Source organism: Cotesia typhae, unplaced genomic scaffold (genome assembly GCF_013202065.1).
Source record: "Cotesia typhae breed Kobodo isofemale line unplaced genomic scaffold, CoteBio_Ctyphae scaffold_13, whole genome shotgun sequence".
In the NCBI taxonomy this organism is placed as follows: domain Eukaryota; kingdom Metazoa; phylum Arthropoda; class Insecta; order Hymenoptera; family Braconidae; genus Cotesia; species Cotesia typhae.
In genome coordinates, this window is record NW_027423774.1 from 7,235,625 (window position 1) to 7,259,259 (window position 23,635).

General features: G+C 30.9%; 1 protein-coding gene across 1 annotated transcript in view; it reads right to left on the bottom strand.

Moving 5' to 3' along the window:
- The window catches only part of LOC141534865 (solute carrier family 7 member 14), a 68,111-nt gene extending 57,986 nt beyond the window's left edge, over nt 1-10,125 (bottom strand). Inside the window, exon 1 of the mRNA XM_074254471.1 lies at nt 9,484-10,125. The gene's annotated coding sequence lies outside the window, so the exon portion shown is untranslated. The remainder of the gene's footprint in view (nt 1-9,483) is intronic.
- Nucleotides 10,126-23,635: the final 13,510 nt, after the last annotated feature.

Below are 23,635 nucleotides of genomic sequence, written 5' to 3' on the forward strand. Positions count from 1 at the left end.
TATCAATCCTGATCAGGCTATATCAAATTTAATATGGGCAATTTCCATTTATCAGGCCTGATATGAATGGTCTAGATCAGGCCATATCAGGTTTGATCAGAATATTTTATCACGGGAAGTTATAAGCGAGTCACATAGTCACACACACAGACTCTCTCTCACACACACACACACACAGACAACTCGGTGGGAATAGTCAAAATGGCTTCCTGGGACCTTAAAACGTGAAAATCCGATGATCTCGACTTTCGAAAGTCGGATCAAAATCAATAACTTCCCTTCAGTGGAAAATTTTCAATTTTCTTAGCGGGAAGTTAGAAATAAAATTATTTTCGTCAACGAATGCAATAGCAAATTTTTTAAAATGATATTAAACTGATGACGTAATTTTAGGTTTAAATATATATTCAAATATGGTAAATGAAGCTTATTTAAATAGCTTTCAGGTGCAATTTTCAGAAACCTGATGAGATATTGCATTCAAAAGTTATTCAAGGAATTTAGAAAATTTTGACATGCCGTCATTTGTAAACTTTTTCGCCGATTAAAGCTCATCTACGAACTTGACATTGTTCATTATTGATAGATCAAGTATGTTGAGTTTAGAAAAGATCGGTAATTAATTCAAAACGCTTTCGTCGTGACAAGCCACGTTCTATCGTATATGCATACATATATAAACTTTTGAACAACATGTATTTTCTAAATCATCTCAACAAAATGAGAGGGAAAATGGCACAATTTTTCGGATGCTCCGTCATGAGGACCAATGCAATAGTCAAATTTCTATGAAATTTACTAATAAATGCAATCTTATTACATAATATATGAAGCTGAAGATGTGAATATGATAGAGACTTGGAATTTTAACATGTATTCTATTCAATTCTTCTATCACATTTTATGAATCATCCAGTAGATTAAAATTCATTTTATTGATGACTGATGAAGCATGGAATTAATTCTTAAAACAAAAGGCGTTACATGTTATGATTAAATGTGAAATTTTACAGTTAAACAAGAAAAATTACTGCGTTTTTGGGTTAAAGAAAAATAAAAGTACTAATCATAAGTAAAGAAATGATAAATTATATAAAGTTATATTACATGATGGCATTGCCACTGCATTAATACAATCAATAATTCAAAAGATTAATTTGACGATTCCGGTAAATATAAATGTCGTTTGATTTTAATAATAACATTGAAGTTTATCTTATTTTTGTAAGAACTTATGTCATTGCTTAATGTTTATTTTAATTTCACATACACTTGTTCAATGTCTCTTTACGATGTTTAGTGATCGTGTTACCATTTTTTATTAAAAAATACTGGTAATATTAACGGATTAAATTAGGGTATGTCAAGATTGTCTGGACTCAATCAAGCTTGGGTAAGTTTCAATCAAAAGCTGGAGTTTCGATGTTACGTTACTAGATGTAACATAGAGAAATTTGAAAAATTGTTGACCTTGCAGGCCATCCCAGGAACTTCTCCGTTATATGTGACGATGTTTTGAGCTCATGGAATTCTTGAATACAGTTCTTACACGTTTTTGAGCTCTAAAAGCTCGAAAATCGAGTAGTTATACTGGTAAAAACATTTGCTTGAATTAACATTTTAAATTGCGACATTTCCCAAACGAATCAATCGATTTTGAAAAAGTTTGGAGCAATCGAGGTTATTTATTAAAATTGAGGGCAAACAGCCCTCTAAATAAGATTCGGAAATCGATCGATGCAGTAGTTTGAAATTTATTCAAAAAATACATTTTTTTATAATTTTATTTTCGAAATTTCTTAGAATCTAGAAGGATAAATTGGTTCAAATTCACATAAAATTGAGGTAACTCATATTACTATCTTTATAATACTTGTGGCTGTATAGAATTCTCTCGAAAGTCGCAAGCCGCGTTTTGATTGTTTAAGCTGTTTAAAAGTTATAAAAAGTTTACGTACATACACACGCAACCTTTTATTCTTAGCAATGGGGGACATTCACTATCTGTTAAATTTTATGTAAATGGTTTCTGATTACGATAATTGCATCTTTTGGAACACATTAATGAGAGCTGAAGCTGCAGAAATTTTGAAATGGATCATTTCAATTTTATTAACTTATTCCCGCTAAGAAAATCGGGAAGTTATTGTTTTCATCCCGTTTTGCCAAAATCGAGTTTTCATCAGATCTCGACGTTTTAAGGTCTCAGGAAGCTTCCCTGACTACTCCCGCGATGCTGTGTGTGTGTGTGTGTGTGTGTGTGTGTGTGTGTGTGTGTGTGTGTGTGTGTGTGTGTGTGTGTGTGTGTGTGTGTGTGTGTGTGTGTGTGTGTGTGTGTGTGTGTGTGTGTGTGTGTGTGTGTGTGTGTGTGTGTGTGTGGAAGTAAACCTCTTATAACTTTTGAACAGCTTGACCGATTCTATTGCGGTTGACGCCAATCGAAAGAGCTTGTCTGAACTTAGATTTTGAATATGGTTTGGACCGATTCGGACCCGTAGATTTTCAGAAATCTCAAAAAAACTACAAAAAAAATTTGTTCAAATGTGGTTTTTTTAAATAACTTTTAAACGGCTTGACCGATCAATCCCAGAAACTAATCAGCTCTTAACATCAAAAAACCATGTCGATCGCCACCAAGCCGGTCAAAATCAGTTGATTCGTTCGTGAGTTATCGTTGACGAAAAAAATCGACAAAAAGTGTTTTTTTCGGATTACACCGAAATTTTCGGTCTAATCAATTTGTGTTTGAAAGTATATAATAAAATTTAAAAAACTGCGTCGAACGCCGCTAACCGCGTGAAAATCGGTTCATTCATCCAAAAGTTATTGCGGTTTGAAAATTTAAAAAAATGGTGATTTATTAAACTCCTATTGAACTTTTGAGCTCGGAGAGCTCAAAACTACACGAAAATTAGATTTTTGAGCTTGAAGAGCTCAAAAACATAATAAGTGCAATTTCGAGCGCTTAATTACGAAAGTAACGGGAAGTTGCATGGATGGCTTTCAGGGGCAAACGTTTTCCTAATTTTTTTAAACAATCTGTTGAAGACCCTCTTTGGTACGACATTTTTACCTGGAGGGGATATAATTAAAAATCATTTTAATGAGCTTTCTTAAATGCTTAAGAAACTCATTTACTATAAGTAACGGCGTTGATAATTCAGAATGGAATTTTAGAAAATCTTTTCAAATTAATCAACTGAGTATTGAAAATTTAATTATAGGATACATTTTCACTCGAAATAATTTTGTTATTAGGAGTCTCAAGTGGTTAATGAATTAGAAGTAAAAAAGACATCAAAATAGTCCAAGAATAATCAAATTTTCGGAATAAATAAAATTATTTAATGATCATCGATATAATTTTTTGATAAAATGGTGGGATAATTACTTTTTTAAAATATAAATTTTTGAGATGCAAGGTCATGTCAGAGTATTCTCGACTTGTGAAAATCAATATTGAGACATAGAAAATATTTCACGTCGATCTTACATTTATTTTTTATGTGGATACATGTAGGTGTGAATAAATATAATTTATTATTTGTATAAAAACATTGAACAAGTGTTTTTTTTTTCTTTCATGAGAAAGCATTAAACATCTAAGTAATGTAAATTCTTGTAAAAAGATAAGTTTTAATTTTTTAATTTTAATGAAATTACGGTCATGATATTTATTTGCATCATCAAAAATCTTATGATTCACATTTAAAGTATCACCATTTTTGATTGTATTAATTATTATTATTCCAAACTCTTTTGACTTCATACAAACACTGTGAAGAATCAGTAGTGACTTCAGAATAAACTTTCATTTTTATCATGTAAAGTACCGATTGCGAAATTAATATTGATTATAATTAAAAAAACATTCGAGTTCGGAGTTTTGATACTAAAATTTTTATGACTGCAACTTTTCATTAAGCATATTAATGACTTTGATGTTACTAAAATCAACAGACATCTGATAATTTTTTTACAAATAAAATTATCTTAAAAAAAAATATTTTTGTAATTTCACTTATGGAAATAAAAAAAAATAATAAAAATGCAATTTTTGAAAAGATTTTTATTCGAAAAATCTAACGGTGATAGATTCTTGATAATTTCAGTATAATCTTTATTGTTATTATTTGACGACTTTCAATGAGAACCAGAACAAATTCCGTTGATTGTTTTATTTTGTGTAGTTCCAAACATTGGAACTTCGATTTTCGATACAAAAAATATAAAAAATATAGTCATAAGCAAGTGATAAAACATGACTACTTTAGACCAAGGTGATCACTGCCCTCGCCTTCGTCTGGAATCAACTTGTTTCATCTTTTGTCCTACAATGTACTATTCCCATCAATAAAAACAAAAGATCCATTATTTGTTATCTGTATAAACAAAATACCACTCGGTTTCTCTTACCCCGAAAATATTTTATTTACCCTTCTACTTACATTCAATATCGTTACCGTTTTCGATTACCCACACAACCACCCACAGTAACCCACGCACCCACCTACGCAAGTTATTTTACGTAATTTGGCTAGAATATACAATACATATTGTACTTTCGTTAATTATAGGAATTGTTCTGTTGTAACGATAGGACAAGTTTGTAGAATTTAAGGGACTCATTCTACAGTTACTCCAGAAAGAATAAATAATTGTGTGTCCGACAACGAAATACATGGACTTCTGTAGCTCTGACTCAAGTAATTTCAAACGTATACTTGGCAAAAGATCCTACCTGTATCTCATATCTCCAAGTATATCTTACATTTTCAATTTCTCGGGTTATTGTCCGCCTAAGACAGCGTAACCTAGCTTAGTCAGGTTTATAAGATGTGTTAACCTCCCTTAAAAGAGCTCTTTCCTTACCCGCAAAAGCAGGATTAATTCCCCTATTTGAACTATATTAGATTGTGCTGGCTGTCATAAAATTGAATTTCTACACGTCAAAAAAATTTTACGAAAATTTCTAATATAACTATCGAAATGTTGAACTATACTCGTAGTATCGGTAACTTTCAAATATTTTAGACGAAAATTTCCAGCGCTGCCTCTGGATCTTTTCAATAGAAATAATAAATTTTACAATAGTTAAATTGGAATGTTTTTGAATTAGTGCAAATGTTGGCCGTGTACAGCGCTAAGCTCCAAGTTTATCTAAATGCTGAAGGACATTAATAGTCGTTTACCTTGAGTAGCGTAGAGGGAGAGTCTCTGACTACCAACCAAAAGTGTTGGGTTCGATTCCTGGACAAAAATTCCGATTAGTTTTTTCGGTAACTGTAAAGTTACCAATAAATCCAACTTCCTACCTTCTCCCTCCCTAAAATTTCTTATAAAAAAAGCGACTGTTAATTTTTACGATGTTGAGTTGTAAAGGTGACTAATACTTCTTGTATAATTTTCTCTGTAGTATTGGACTTTTTAAGTCTCTTACTAGTATTATTTATTGAATGAAATTTATGATAGTACATCGTAAAAATTATTACATGGAAAGTATGGTCCACCGTTACAAGTCTATATAAAAATAGAAAAATTGCAAAAATTCCTTTAATTTTCTTTCCGTGTACATATTCAAAACACTGTATTGACAAATAATAGCGAGAAGACAAAAATAAAATTTTTTTGTAATACCAACCGCGAAATTTGGATTTTTGAGCTACAGTTAGGAGGGGTAAAATGTATGATATCTGGCCAATCATAGTTGAAGTCTACTTTCTTCGTACACGTATCGATAACTGACATCTCTCTCACTCTCTATCTGTTTCTAAATTTCCGCATGGATGCTAAAAAGTACTATACAATATTTAGTTTCGTTTACTTCTACAATCGTCCACCTGGGAGAACATGAATCGAAAAAAAAAAAAAAAGTTCCTGGCAACAAGTCGATTCTTGTAAACAATTTTCACTTATATTTTAGCTAGTAATTTATTTATGTGTGACAGTTTTATTTTTATTGACAAGATTTTTATATCCGCTTAAAAATATTGCTTTAAACTTTAGTAACTGTACTAATCTTGTACGTAATAAACGGTCTTGTTTCACTCGACCGTATAATAACGCGGCTTTGTTGAGAAGGCGCCCATAATTTCAGCCTCGAGACGTCACCAAACTTACCAAAATATCCACCCTTGCGCATTCGCATCGAAAACAACTATTTTCTATGTTATTAAGGCACTGATATTTAAACCTTGTAAACCCGCTTTGGCCCAGCTTTGGTAAAAGTCTGGGATGACAACAGGGTGCCAGGCTTGGTTGTTATCATTGGCTCAGGCATGATCGCCAAGGCTGTCCCAAGCTTGTCAGCCTATCTTGGCCCAAGCTAGGTAATCAAAACTGCGCCACGTTTGGTTGTCACTACTAGCCCATGCCTGGTTACCAGAACTGGACCATAGTTAATTTTCAAGTCTGGTCCGATATTGGACCAAGACTGGCAACCTATCTCCGAGTATCGGCCGAGTATCGTGAAATGTCGTTGGGCCAAGACTGGGCGAGCATTGGATGTTAACACCAAGGCAATATAGACGACTGAGCGTCGGCCGAACATAGTAATCAAGCATTGGCCGCGCATCGGCCAAGCATAGGCAAAAAAATCCAATTTTAGCTAAGATAATGAAAAAAAATTCATTTTCGTTTTTTATTTGGATTGTTATTATTCTGAGGTGATGAAATCCTGGTTGATAGAAATTTATTCTAAAAAAACTCGGATGTAGAGGGATTCGAACCTGGTCCGTCTGCGTTAAAATCTAGAGGGGTGTCACGGGCGCTGCGAACTGATCTGCATGTATAGTTCATAGTTTAACTATTTCAATGTTCAACAATCAATTTTTCTCAGTATAATTGAGTTAACTCGATTGCTGTTACGAATTGTTCTATTTATTTCATAATTGAACAATTTCTGAATTTTAATAATAAAAAAAACCGCCCAGTTTTTTAAAACTTTTCATTTTTTGAGCAAGAAGTTAAAAAATAACGGATTTATTAGTAAATAAATATAGATATTTTTATTTATATCCATAAATCTATTTATTAGCTGCCAGTCTGGTGTCAAAATCGGTTGATTCGTTCGTGAGATAACGTTGTCGAAAAAAATGGAAAAAAATTTTTTTTTCAGAACTTCTATGAAATTTTTGGTCTGACTAGTTCGCACCCTAAGTTTCTTCAAAGAGCTCAAATCGGTTGATTTATTCAAAAGTTATTGTGGTTCGAAAATTAAAAAAATAGTGCCGATGAAACTGCCATCAGACTTTTGAGCTCGAAGAGCTCAAAAACACAGAAAAGCTATCTTTTTGCGCTCGGAACGCTCAAAATAACACAAGAATCTTATTTTTGAGCTCGAAAAACTAAAAAATAAAATGAGTGTAATGTTACACGCTTAGCAATGAAATTAGCGGGAAATTGCAGAGATGGACTTTAGGGTTAACCTAATTTTCCAATTGAATCTATATTAAAATCATAGATCATCTACTATTTCAGTTAATTTAATTATGTTAAAAGTTTTATATGTAGTATTCATTTATATTTGACTCCGTACCTTTTGTTTCGCATATAATATTGTATTGTATATAAAGATACTAGTTCATACTAAATTTAATCTAAAACGCATAATAATTAATTCGTTAATATTCTTAGTTCTTTTATACTAATAATAAAAAAACATAATTAGGTGTTAAACTTTCAGTCATTCAATGATTCAGTAATTAATTATTTCTTGTGTACTGACTTTATTATGGGTCGAATGAACTATTAATTGAACTTATGGAATCAAAGTAAACATCTGCGTTGTCTGATCTTAAACCTCTCGTGTTTAGTCATACTACTATTAAATGATTTCAATTGTGCAGCGAAGAATTAATTACTTGTTGTCTGTTACTCACTTTTAGAGTTAATTTCAATTTTTCAGAAACGCACTTGTTTGGTAAACTTTAAAAAAACAACCAAGTTTTCAATCAACACATGCATTATTTATCGTTAATTTTTTCGTTTTACACTGAGAAAAATCACTTTTGTCTGAAGAATTCTTTCTTGTCTGGAAATTATTCGAATTAATTAAAATAACTCAAGCAATTTTTCTTCAATTCAAGTGAATTTATTCGTTTGTTTGCTCATAACAATAGAAACAGATATTGATATTCTTTTATCCACAAATTAATATATTAAATTGTACATTTTAACAAATTCTCGAGTCAAGAAATCCTTGTCTGAATGTAATTTGTATTTTTTCTCAGTGTAACTGGCTACAGATATCAAAAATCATAGTTTTTACACAAGAAATACAAATTTGTGCCTCATAAAATTAAGTACGATTTTCGACGCATTGAATTTTCATTGTAAAGATAATAATTGGCTCTCTCTTCTCGAATAGGATAGGAAATGTTACTTTATCAGCATCATACACATTGTTGAAGCAAAATGGCAAGTGTAATTAGTATTTAACATAATCGATGCAATTTTACAAGTATTAATATAAGTTTTAATGAATAAACCTATTAGGTATTTTAATTAAAAAAAAAAATAAATAAATAAATAAAATATCACTTTTTCTAATATGAAAGTTGTGTAGCCATTCAACTAATACGCTTTATTACAAGTTTTAAACAGAATAAAAGTAAATTCTGATTACTGAGACAAGTTTTAATCTTTGAATAATACAAAAGTTTGGTCATTATATAAAGAAGTCTGAGGGGAAAAAACTTTTTTTTACTATTCTTAACTTTACAGAAGTTTGATTTTTGTGGAACTTTTCCGTGATATTTGTGATTAAATTAAAAATTTTCAAAAAAAAAAATAATGTTATTGTTTTCGGTACAATTTTAGAAAATTAGGTAACTTGAAAAATTAGATGCCGACATTTTTGTCATGAAAAACTACCTCGAATATTCTTAGGCTAATATTCAAGTTTTCACGAGCAACAAAATCTTTTAAAGCAAAATAAATTATTATTTTATTGATTAACGAAAATTATCTGAGATCAAATAACTTTTAACTACATTTCGAAATTAAAGTTAACTTTAACAAAACTACCCAGTAAAAAAAAAAAAATTTTTTTTTTTTGCAAAGTCTAAAAATTTAACATTTTAGTGTGTTGATTTAACATAATCATTTGTGTGATTCGATCGATCCGTTTTGCATCCGTTTTGCAACACACCAAAGTTTTATTCGACACTTAAGAAGCACTTTTTTGATGTTACATTAACACAAAGCTGTATCACTATTAACACGGAGCTGGTACTTTAAATATAGAGCTGTATTACTTTATCGTTATACACAGATTGTGTTGAATTAACACTAAGTTTGTTTAAAAAAAGTCATCAACGAGAATTTAGGAGTTACATTTAACGAAAAATTTTTTACTATGTAATTTTTGAATAATTATTTAATTTTTAAACTGAATTCGAGATGATTAAAAACTATGAAAACCGAAAATGATTGATTTTTATAAGCTTTTGTGATTTATAAGAGTTTGTTATTAAAACTTACCCTCTTACGTATTTAAATAGAGTTTTTAGTCTTAATCTGAGGCTTTTTGTCCGGAATGTCAGGAAGCTCGTCTCAAGTGGAGTTTTTTAACCTTAGCCCTTGTAATTATTCTGACACTTTTGTTGTAAAAAAAAAATTATTTTTTGTGATAATGAAAAGCTAGCCATGGTTTTCACACATTATCGCAATTCACTTGCGTCACCAAAAGCTATTTTTGTTGAATAAATTTATCTTTAAATTAAATAATTAAAAACTCTCACTCAACAATAATCTTCGGCATGAACTGTGCATGAATACTTTTTAATAGTAACCAAGGGCATATTAGGTTAATTTTATGTAATGGCACGGATTTTTTGCTTATCACTCACATTAAAGGTGAAAGGTAGTTCGTCCAAGTTTATTACACAATGTCGTGGTAAAACGAAAGAGAGAAAGTTATTATCCGATTTGCGTGCGCAGTGCTATTCTAACTAATGGAATCAAATAGAGAAATATATATATTATCATTAGCCACGATTCACATTTTATAAATTTATTTCTCGGTGCCGGTTGCACCTTCGGACCATCATCGTAAGTCCTTATCCGCGTGACGTTCCTCCCCTATTTCGGCAGTATCTACCCTTACAAAATATACCCCTGACTTTCGTTCCCACTTTCAAATCCAAGTATACTCACTCTCGTATCTGTTACCACTAACCGTACGCGCCTTAGATACCACCCCATGACGTAGCTTGATTCATCCCTGCTCATTTCTTCATATATGCGCGCGGTTCAAGTTCTTCCACCTCACTTCCATAGTCTCTATTTCTCTGTGTTTGCACCCTTCCTGTTTCCCGTATACAGTTCCCAATCGTTGCTTCTATTGACGTTCTGTCCCCACTATTTTCCTGTCCTACTCCCACTCTTGTTCAGATCAGTCTTTCTTACAATATCATTATGCATTCTAACATAAATTTTTGGTATATTCAATAGACTCCTACACGAAACACGCATAAAAACACAATCCGAACAAAAAATTTGTTGAAAATTTAAAAATTAAGAAAAAATTTTTTTATCGTACTTGGCGCGCGTCATTGAGTACCTCAAATTTTTTCAGGATACATGAACATCCTTTTAATGTTTCAACATTTATAAGTAAGTCAACCTATAAAATGCATAAATGTAATTAATGAAATATTATTTTATGATACGTTTAACAAAAGTTAGGTAAAATCAACATGGCATACGTATTTTATTTGAAATTTTTAAATTCTCCGCACATCGTTTATGATTTCAATAAAACGCCCTCTCCTGTTCGGTTATGCAATTTGCTTACAAGTGAATACGCCTGCATACGTTGACTCTGTAGTGGAATCACTGCGAAAATTGAGTTGACTAAAAAATAAAACGTATGGCCGACTAAATTGAGAAAATGCGGTGTGATTGCCAATCAAAATGTGTTAATTACAATTAAACGAAGCACGATCAAGTTTCTTCATGAAAGCTTAATGATGGAACTGAAAAAAATTGAATTAAAAAATTTTGTGTTATTTCAGATATCTTCACCAGACTACCATATTGACAGTTATTTTCACTAAAAATCTGAAAAAAATTTTCGAAACGGATTTTTTCACTGAAACTGATATTAATCCAGTAAGCAGAGTTTTTAATTCGTTGAGTATACTTCACTGATGTGAATCTATAAACATAACAATGTATGAAATCATATATTATATAATTAGAGTTGATAAGATATAATATATATATATATATATATATATATATATATATATATATATATATATATATATATATATATATATACACACATATATAATGAAAATGGTCTTCGTTTGAGGCTCAATCACGCCTAAACCACTGATCGTATCGACATGAAACTACCACCATTCGATGCGAAATTTTTCCTAGATGGTTTATGGCTATTTATTTTTAGAATTCTAACGTTCCTTCATTTTTTTATTGCTGTTTTACTTTTATGAACATTTATCCCGCTAATAAAAACAAAAGACAAGCGTTTTCTCTTGATTCTTTTGTTTTCATGGATTTCAACGGAGTTTACTAAACGAATAATGTTCTTTTATATTCAGCTAAGAATCTACTTACAAACTTTCACGCATCCACCCACCAACTCCCACGCACCCCTGCACACCCACTCTCATTTTTTGATAAAAATAAAATGCCGTATCTATGATCGAGTATCACTTGAGAACGGCTGGACCGATTGGGTTAATTTTTTTTTGTTGTCTTCAGAATTGTCAGGAGAATGTTTATAAGTAAGAAAATTTAAAAAAAGTCTGCTAAAACGTTAAAAATTTCGATGATAATCGAAGTATTCCAATTTCTATAGTTACTCATCACGAAATCTCGGGAACTATAGGACTTAGAAATGTGAAACTTGGTAGGAATATTACTTTCGTTATGTAGAGGTCAACTAAAAACGGATTTTAAGAAATTCATCCCCCAAAGGGGATTGCGGGGGCGTTATCAATGAACAATTCCCGTTTTTAAACTATAGCTCCTATAAATTCCAAATTTGGTAGGAATCTTCTGTAAGAGATGTAGAAATAGTCTATGAACGAATTTTACGGTAGCTCACCCCACAGGGGGTTGCGGGAGTGGTTTAACAATGAAAATTTTTATTTTTTAAGCCATAACTCCTACAGACTCCAAATTTAGCTAGAGTCATCTATATGTGATGCAGAAATAATCTAAGAGCAGATTTTACAACAACTCACCGCTGAAAAAGTTTCCGGTGGTGGGTGTTAAAATGTGAAATTTCTATTTCCAAACTGTAACTTCTACAGACTCCAAATGATTATTTTTTTACTGTTTAAATAGAAATAAAGGTTAAAGTTAATTGTTTTTTTTTTTTATTTAATTAATTTCATTTGTTTTATATAACCTAATTAATCTTATGATAAAACGTCAGTTCATAGGCGGTTGAGAAGTGAAATAAAAATGTCCGACAGAGAAAGTATTGAAAGTTTATGTTTGTGTGCTGACTATGTGTTTGGTTCTAAAAACTGGTCTCATGAGATAAAAGCTCAAACTTTAGGTAAGTAATGATTTGTAAAATATATTGATATATAATTAAATTGTAAATTACAAATTTTTATTAATAATTCGACATTAACTATCAAAAGAATCAAGAAAGTCTTATATTGGATGTTTCACAACAGTCCGAATCACTTTATGTGACAGAAGATTCCATGAAGGGATTGGTTGCTTTGAAGAATACGATAATATAAGTGAATTTTCCTTTGCAGAGATTAGAGAGGTAAATGTGCATAAAAAATAAAATAAAGTGATGATAAAGGTCAAGAGTTAATTATAAATGTAATAAAAATTATTTGAATTTATCTAGAAATCGTTAATTGACGGAATTTACAACGCTTTATTATACTTTCAAGAAATACGAACTTACTTTGAGAGAAAAGAACAAGAACGAATGATGCGTTTGGTTAAACAGGCTAAACAACAGCAGGAGTGGAAATTAAAAAGTAATTTTCTATTTGTTAATTGAGATATTTATATAAAACATAATAAATAAATTTAATTTTAATACAACCCCATCAGATGAAAAAAACATCGCGACGGAATCAACTGAGATAGAAGACGAAGAAGTCATAGAAGGAAGAGTAGGTGAAGAAGTGGATAAGGAGAAGAACGGAGGAACAAGGGAAAAAAGGAGAAGATTGAAAAAATAAAGGAAGAAAAACGATTAAAAAAATAAAGAAGGAAGTTAGAAAATGTCCAGAAAATAATATTATTGATTTACATTGTCGTACATTTAGCTCTAAATTTCGGTTCATTTTCAAGCTACCTTCTCTATTTTTAAAAAAATATTAATGTTTATTATTATAATTGTAATAAGATTATTTAATATAAGTGCAGCAGTGATAGCTATGCAGCTGGCGTATGATTCAGTTGATCACCCAATCTATGCAGCTTTTAGAGTGGTTAGTACTTTGATGGGTGATCTTCTTAAGAATACGATTGGCCTGCATGAACATCATTGTTGTTAGGTATAAGTTAAAGGCTCATTGATCACTACAATCCAGAATTTTAGTGATTAATGAAAATTTGCCTATCACCGATTGTACTGGAGTGAGTTTTCTCTGTGGTTTCCTCATGTCACTGTGTTCCGCCGTGTAATGGGACACAGGGTAGATACGGTACAATAAAGCACATGTCGGTCCACAGCCGCAAAATATTTATACATACAAAAAATTAAATAAATTTTGTTTGTCATTGATAAATAATTAATACCGTAATATATATATATATATATATATATATATATATATATATATATATATATATATATATATATATATATATATAGGAGACTTTCTATAGATATAGTCACTCATCACGATATCTCTGGAACTATACGACCTAGAGACTTGAAATTTAGCAGGAATATTCCTTTCACGGAGTAGAGGTCAGCTAAGAACGGATTTTATGAGATTCCACCCACAAGGGGGTCAGCGGGGGCGTTAACAACGAAAAATTCCCGTTTTTAAACTATAGCTCCTATCGACTTCAAACTTGGTAGGAATCTTCTGTAAGAGATGTAGAAATAATCTATCAATGAATTTTACGATATCTCACCCCACAGAGGGTTGCGGGGGTAGGTATTAACAATGAAAATTTTTAATTTCCAAGCTATAGCTTCTATAGACTCAAAATTTAATAGAAGTCGTCTACATGTGATACAAAAATGATCTAAGAATGGATTTTACATCGAATCACCTCCAATAAAGATCGCGGGGGTGGGTGTTAACAATAAAAATCATAATTTTTAAAATATAGCTTCAAAAAGCTGTAAATTTGGTACGGATCTTTTATTTGTCATGCAGAGATCATCTCAATATGGATTTCAATAAATTCTACTTCCGATTCGATGGAATATGGAACCTGTGCAAGTCAAAATAATACTCCAATTGAATTTCAAGTCTAGATCTAAAACTACAATTCTATAAAGTGCCCAGCGGAGCGGGCGGGCAACAGCTAGTATATATATATATATATATATATATATATATATATATATATATATATATATATATATATATATATATATATATATATATAATTATACATATTTACATTACATAAATTCAAGCGAAATCGTTTTTTCTCGGTTTGAAATTCGTCCGAAAAAATTTGGGGTACTCAATGACGCGCGCCAAGTACGATAAAAAAATTTTTTCTTAATTTTTAAATTTTCAACAAATTTTTTTCAACATTATGACGTTTCTTGGTATTTTTTTGTATTTAACTTTTTTTTGTATAGAATAAAAATTATTGTAACGAGTCTTATTTTTTTTGCAAAGTGCAGATGTTATTGAGATGAGTTTTATGAACGTGGACTTGGCGCAATTTTTAACAGTGAAACTGTTTTTGTTCGGATTTCATATCTTTTTGTTAAGTGTAATTTTTTGCTCGCCTCTTAATTTTAAAATTGAACTTTTCCCGCGCAAAATTAGAAATATGAAAATAAATTAATTAATGCAGGTAAAGCTATTATCATATAAAAGGTTATTTATTCGTTAATTTTGAAAATCAAACCCTAACAAAAAAATTAAAATTCTGTTTTTCTCATAGTAGCTAGTAGCATTAAAAAACTTAACGTGACTGACCCGTGTAAACTCTTCGGTTTCAATCAATTAACTAGCTTATCAATGGGGATTTTAAATTTTTTATGTATATATAGTTAAAGTTTAACATGTTTTTGAATTAAAAAAGTTGTTAATCTAGATTTAATGCTCTACTACACATTAATTTAACAATAACAATAATTATTTTGGTAATGATAAACAATGATAATAATACTTTTAACATCAATTTATCATTACCGATATAATAAATTTCATTTTTACAATGATTATTATTGTTATTGTTATAATGACATTATTGTCAATAAAGAGGACAATGCATCATACGCATAATTGTAATACCTATGGCCTAAAAATTACAATTATTTGAAATCCACTCGATTGAATAACAATGCCACCTACAGGCAACGACTACAAAGTCGTAGAATGTGTACACTATCCAATGAGAATTTCCTAAATCTTGAACTGCTGGCCTGAAGGAAGAAAGTAAAACTCAAACAATCTTTAGCCTGTTGTGTATTTAGTCTAGTTAATAAATGAAATTCAATAGAAAGAATAGGTTTGAAAACCATCCACATATGAAGTTGTTTGATAGTTTGTTCTAGAAATTTTGTATTTATAAAGTATTTTAACATTCTTAATTTCAAAATTAAATTTTTCCCGCGCAAAATTGAAAATTCATAAATGAATAAATTAATGCAGGCAAAGCTATTCTAATATGATAGGTTGTTTATTCGTTAATTTTGATAATCAAATCCTAATAAAAATATTGAAATTCTGTTTCTCTCATAGTAGCTAGTAGTATTAAAAAACTTAACGTGACTGATCCGCGTAAACTTCGCGGTAAAAAGCGATTAACTATCTTATTAATAGGGATTTTACATTTTTATTTATATACAGTAAAAATTTTAACATTTTGTTGAATTAAAAAAGTTGTTGATTTGAATTTAATACTCTAATACACATTAATTTAATTATAACAATAATTCATTCAATAATAATAATGATAATGATATTTTTAACCTCAATTTGGTATTACCGATATTATTAATTTCAGTCTCATAATTTTTATTATTAGTGTTATTGTTATTATGACATTGTTGTAAGTAAATGACACAATACACCATGCGCATAATTGTAAGACTTTTCACCTAAAGATTACAATTATTTGAAATCCACTTGATTGGATAACAATGCAACCTATCGGCAACGACCACAAAATCATAGAATGGTACACTATCCAATGGGAATAACCTCTGATTATGATTGTTCATGTACAAAAAACCTTTGTTCCAACTTCAAATTGTTTATTTCTTGTTTAATTAACATTTTTAATAAGCTGATTATTTGTATTCTAAATATTTGCACTGCGCATGCGTCAACTTTACGTTTAGACTTTCAGCGCGGACTTTTGAAAATTATATTGACCAGCACAGTGATTAGAGTAAATGTATTTTTCTTGTAATTTCAATTATAGAGGTCACAGGATAAAAGGGCAACGTGTAGTTTTTAATAATTTTATAATAAGTTTTATTTTAATAAAGTATTGAAATTTTTGTTAATTGTTATGGATTTTTTTTTTTTTTTTTTTTTTAATAGTTCGTAGTATTCATGAAAATAGAATTGATGAAAATAAAAAAAAAAAATGTACATGTATTGATTAATAATTCTGTCGCGATATTTTTAAAAAGTTTAGAATGAAATGAATATTTATTAGTTATTTATTTATTTACTTAATGACATTGATATTGGCTGACGTCTAACAATTTTTTTTTTATTATTTGAATTAATTAAATAGTAATTCCTAAAAAATTACACTCGTAAATTTTTTAATTTTTTACACATGAGATGTGCTTGTCACTATAATTTTCAAAAGACCGCGCTAAAAGTCTATATACGTAAAGTTGACGCATGCGCAGTGCAAATATTTAGAATGCATACATACAGCTAATTAAAAATGTTAATTAAACAACAAATAAAAAATGTGAAGTAGGAACAAATGTTAAATATACATGAACAATCAAAAATAGAGGCTTAATGACCCAAATTTCTACCAAAATATTAAAAAATGCGACAGGGGGGCTAATTTAAAGGTACATTATTAATAAATTCTTTTTAAAATAAATAAATGGAGAACGATCAAATGTTGAGAGTGAATAATAAAGAACAAACGAAAAGCTGAAAACGTGATAGAAAAAAAAATCAAAAATTAAAAGAAAAAAATTTGGGGTTCTAACTTCAGTGAGCTATCCCGTTGAATCTACAGTTTATGTAGAAATAATTCCAGTGTACTCTGGTGGTTGTAGATGCAAGCTGTGAATTAATTTTTTTCAGTGTAGTTGCGTATCTATAGTAGGATTACTACACATTTTTATTTTATCTAGTCTGTGGCGGTGACTTTTCTCCATGAAAAAAAAGTCAGGATCGAAATTTCTGGGCTTACTATAGTTTGTGCTGATAAAATTTAATAATTTTAAGTGAATTAAATGTTATAATTGATTATAATTAATTAATATCAGTAAAATAGAGTATGACTTACTTTTATGATATATCATTTTGGAAAAAGGAGTACCATATAATTAAATAAAATTTTGCAACCTCGAAATCCCATTCTGCTTACAGTAAACACAGTCGGTAGTCTGGCGCTCCGTTTACAACGGAATTTTTGAACGGAACTTGGCGCCAGATTCTACCGAATCTGTGGATGACAACGTAGGTAGTGACATCTGAAAGCGACTAAAAATATCACACTGATTTTTAAGTATAGTCTAAAAATATGAAACATTGGAAATTAGATTTTTAGTTAAGAAGTGTTTCTATGCAGAGATTTTTGAATAAAAAAATTTAATTTAAACAGTTATATTCAACGTTGTCTGAATCGAAATAATTCTGATTTATAAAAATAAATCATTTTTTCATAAAAAAATTTCTCCCTAGCACATTTGCTATTGAAAAATGAAAAGATGAATTTAATTTTTTAATTTTTATATTTTTGTAATAAAAAGATAATTTTTTATTTTTCATTTTTTATTTCTGTGATAAGAAGAATACTTATCATTCAAAATAAAATATAAACTTATTTCACGAAAAAATATAAGTATGAAATGAAGAATAGTTTATATTGATGAACTAAATTATCAATTAGAAGCTTTCCATTTCAGATAAATTTTAAAAGAAAATTAAATAACTTTGAAATTTTTTATAATTAAGAAAATTATAAATTTGAATTTAATAATTCAATGATTAATGATTTAATAACAATCATGATAAGAATAGAGATAAATATTTTTATTCCTATTATTTTTGTCATTAATTTAGTATTACCATTATTATTATTTTCAGTATTATCGTTACTATTATTATTATTATTATTATTATTATTATTATTATTATTATTATTATTATTATTATTATTATTTTGCTATTAAATGCTCAGGGGGGTTATCCCCGGAGTCCGATTCTCCGAGGGCCCAGCCTGAGCTCCATCCGTTACTGCTGGACCACTCTGCACAACAAGGCGGTTAGTGATCACAGCAGGCCAAAGTCATTTCCCTTAAGAGACGGAGAGAACCAAGTAAAACAGCCTTCTGCATCCTAACTGCCAAGAACTCAGCTTTTGATGAGCAAGCTGGAACTTTGGCAAGTGAGGATACAAAAGACTGTTTCATCCTTCCTAGGACGCCAACAATCAGGACGACAAGCTTGACACGGTAACCTGGGTAAAGTTTGCCAATTTCAAACGGGAGATCCTGATATATTTGTCTTTTGTGCTCTTCTTTGGCTGAGATGTTGTATTCAGCCGGGGCCGAGAACTCAATGACATAAATGTCACGAGTGGCCTTGTCGAAGAGCACAATATCAGGTTTGTTGTGATCTATCCGCCGGGTTGTTGCAAATGGCATGTTCCAATAAATTTTGCAACTGTCATTCTCAATAACCTGGGGAATATCTCCTGGCAAATAAGGCAGCACTGGTGTCACGTCAATACCGTAGCAATGACGAAGATAGTAGTACAGTACTCTCAGGGCAGCATTGTGACGCTGGATATATGCACCTCTCGCCAGCACTGGACATGCCGACAAAAGGTGCATAAGCGTCTCCGGATGTTGTCTACACCTCCTACAGGACGTGTCCGGAAGCTGCACCTGGAGCACCTTGCTACGGTACTCAAGAGTGTTAATGACACCATCTTGGCAGGCAAATATGAACCCTTCAGTCTCGGACATCAGGCCCGCTGACTTTAAGAAGGAAAACGTCAGCTGGATGGACAAGCCATGATCACGCACGTGTTTAAAGAACACGCTGTGCATGGACTTGTCCATCAGTTCGCCAAGGAGTAGTTTTTCCTCGGCGTTCCTGATGACGCTCTTAAATTCCTCCTTTCGGAGTTCCATAAGAGCGTTTATTTCTCCAAGACCAAGGGTTCTTGCCGCATATATTGCTGCCTTATACAAGAATGACCCCTTATGCGCATTTTCATGTTTATGTACAATTTGCATAAGAAAGTCATCCTCGTCTGCAGTGAAATTGACAACTTCGTGAGTTAAACCCAGGACCAAACGGTCGTGAAGAATATTATTATTATTATTATTATTATTATTATTATTATTATTATTATTATTATTATTATTATTATTATTATACGGCTCCGTATACATGCGAAGTTTTTCGAGTAAAATTTGAATTTTCCGGGAATTTATATTGCTCCGTACACATCCGGAGCCGTATCGTTCATTTGCCGTACCTTTAGGCACATTCAATTTGAATTTATTAATACTTTCTCGCTAAAAGTTTAAAGTAAATCAAAGCAATTAAATAAGAAGGTAATTGTAAGCGAATCACCGTAGTTAATTAGAACATATGTGTGTGAGTCCCTTCAGGATTGGAGTTTACTTAAAGCTACAGTATATGTAGAAAGAATTTCAGTGCATCCTGGCGAGTGTAGATCCAAGCTGCGAAATATCTTTTTTTAACTGTAGTTTCCCATCTATCGAAGGATTACTATGCTTTCTCGAATTATTTAGTCTGTGGCAGATCACTTTGCCCATTGAAAAAAAGTCAGGATCGAAATTTTTGCGTTGCTATAGTTTGTGCTGATTAAAATTAATAATATTAAGCAGATTAATTGTTATAATTGCATATAATCAATTAATATCAGGAAAATAAGGTATGAACTACCGTTATAATACAAATTTAAGGAAAAAAAGGACCGCAGAATTAAAAATAAATTTGCAACCTCTAAAAAACGTGATGCTTACAGTAAACACAGTCGGTAGTCTGGCGCTCCGTTTACAACGGAATTTTTGAACGGAACTTGGCGCCAGATTCTACCGAATCTGTGGATTTTCACCCACTCAACACACGATTTTGATAATTTTTCTACAAAATTTCTTATTGTAAATTCTTTTTATCACCCTGGGATCACAACGTTTGATTTTCAAGTCTATAATTGTATTGTTTCCGAAATACAGCGATGACGATTATGATGTTATCGATTTAAGATAAGGTGAGAAATAGATTGTATCTAGAATAGCAATTACAAATTTACATGAAAATCCAAGGATTGATAACTGCAGAGTTGTGACGTCAATTCATAAGTGGATGTGAATGGTAGAGATAAAAAAACAAAAAAATGTCAGTTACCGACAGTAACTGCTCAATAGCGCAGGATTCAGTTTTACCATTGTATGACACATTTTAAGTAGATTTCTTTAGAAATTTTACCTTTATCATCTGGTAACCTTGAAATTTAAAAATATTTGAACAATTCAGAGTGAAACTATTAGCATTTTTTACTTTGAACTCTATTAAAAATGCGGAGAATTGTAAAGATTTTTAAAATCCAAAAATGCGAGTCTCACCCCTACATTCATATTTACAATGGCATACCTTCCATTAATTATCTGATTGAAATAAAAAAAAAAAAAATTAGGAAAACAGTTGACTCGAAAAGCGATCCCTGCAACTTCCCACTAATTTCATACTAAAGCGCTCAAAATTGCACTTATTACCTTTTTGAGTTCTTCAATCTTAAAAATATGATTTTCGTGTAATTTTGAACTCTCCGAGCTAAAAACCGTGATAGAAGTTTAATAAAGCACTATTTTTTTTAATTTAAAACCGCAATTTTTTGAATGAATGAATCGATTTTCACTCGGTTGACGGCATTCGACGCATTTTTTTAGATTCTATGATATACTTTTAAACACAAATCGATCAGACATTAAATTTCAGTACAATTCAAAGAACACTTTTTTTTCGATTTTTTTCGTCACCGATAACTCACGAATGAATCAATCGATTTTGACCGGCTTGGTGGCGATTGACGTGGTTTTTCGATATTGAGAGCTGATCAGTTTTTAGAGTGGATCGGTAAAGCTGTTGAAAAGTTATTCCAAAAAAACCAATTTTGGAAAAATCTTTTCCGTAGTTTTTTTGAGATTTCTTAAAACATAAAACATAAGCAATAAAAAAATGTTTATCAGTTATTAAAAAAATGCGAGAGTCACGTTCTTTTATTACTTTAGATTTCGTACATCGTTCTGTATATTTTTAATATCTTATTATAAATTTTAATGTTTAAAATTATCAATATTAAGAATTCAACTGTAAATTTTATATTTTAATTTTCTAAAGATTGTATAAATTTTGACGGTATGCAATTGTTTTGCTTAAATAATAAATTTTAAATTTTAGCATTTGCTAACAAATATTCGTTGAACAATAAATATTTACTGTTAAAAATTCTATTATTTAATGATTAATTAACTTTGGATTTCCCATTGAATGGCCAAGGCTAGGTTACCCAGTCCTGGCCCAAGTCTGGGCCGCTATTGAATGGCCGTGGCTGGGAGATCTAATTCTGACTCAGGCTCGGGTAATCATTGGGCCGGCCAAGGCTTGGTTGCCCAGTCTTGGCCCAAGCTTGGGTCACCAATGAATGACCAAGGCTACGTTAGCCAGTCTTGCCCCAAGCTTGGGTAATCAATGGCATGGCCGAGGCTGGGTTAAACAGCCTTGGCCCAAACTTGGATAATCGTTAGCATGGCCGAGGCTGGTTTAAGCAGCCTGACCCAGGCATGGGCCAATACAGGTACGCCGAAGCTAGGTTTCTCAGTACTGGCTCAAGCCTGACCCCTTTATTAACTTTAGGGGTTTCCTGTATGGGAAGTCCGTAAACTGCACGGAAAAGCTAAAATGCTTCCTCTGTACTCCGGACAAAGATGACCAAGATGGTTTATGTCATATTTCTGGCTCCGGGGCTTATAAGACATTCCGCACAAATGTAACATACAGTCGGTTTGTTATGAAAAAATTCAAGGAAATTTTTTTCGAATTTTGCTTTACGTTTCAAAGAAATTAAAAATCCAGCAGATTATGGACGGTGTGGCTTAATGTATATTAGGGTGATTCAAAAAAAAAGAATATTTTATTATTTACCTCTAAGAAAGCCTCTCCAAGCATGAGTTCTTAATTGTAACGAGAAGGTCCTCCTTCTTACAGTTTTCTATTTTTTCTTATTATCAGATAGAAAAATTTATATCTCGCTTCCAACTACTTGAAAAAATATCTTGTTCCTTAGATTTTGTAGGAAATTGAATGCTCTACAAAAAAGGTCTCTTACGATTTTTTCGTAAACCCAACCGTTTAAAAGATATTAACGGTTAAAGTTTGATTATTTTTGGGAAAATTTTTTATTTCTTATGAATTTTATAACTCAATGAAAAAAAATCATTATGAATGATGCAACTCATAGTTTTGTAGGAAATTTACTGCTCTATAAAAATGGTCTCTTATGATTTTTCGATCAAGTTGAGCGTTTACGAGAAATTCATCGTCAAACATCAATGCATATCAATTTTTCTAGTTTTTGATCAATAATTCGAAAAATTTCAATTTATTCTGTGAGTTTCAAGGAAATTTAGACAAATTTGAGTTTCTATGAATAGAAATATGTTATGAACTATTTTTTTAATTAGTTTTTTTAGTCTTGGACATGTTTGATTACATTAAAACAAAAAATTAGTGCATTTTTTTAAATATATAATTCAATTTAGTGTGTTTCACATGTGTTTTACTTTTTATCGAAGAATTTATTTATTTAATTATCAACTGCCATATAATTTTCAATATTTTCAACATAACGGTACACTTTTACTGTAAATAATTTCCTCTATTGCAGTTTGGGTAGTTTTTTCGATGTTCTTTGATAATTTGCAATAAGTATTGGAATTGCTCTTCATTTTTGTCAAGCATTGATTATACTCACTAACTAATGCAACAGCTCGTTCTGCTGAATCATTAACAACTTTCAATTGGTTAAAGTATTCTTTATTTTCAATGTAACTGTCATTAGTAGGCCACGATTCAATATCTTTATCAAGGAAGTCATATGGTAAATCAAAGATTTTAAAGAGATTTAAAGACTTTTTAGAAACAAAGTCACTCAGACTTTTTGCGTTAATGAATTCAAATCGTTTTTATCAATTATAAATTTTTTAGCTTTAGAATCTGTACCGTTACGAGTATTA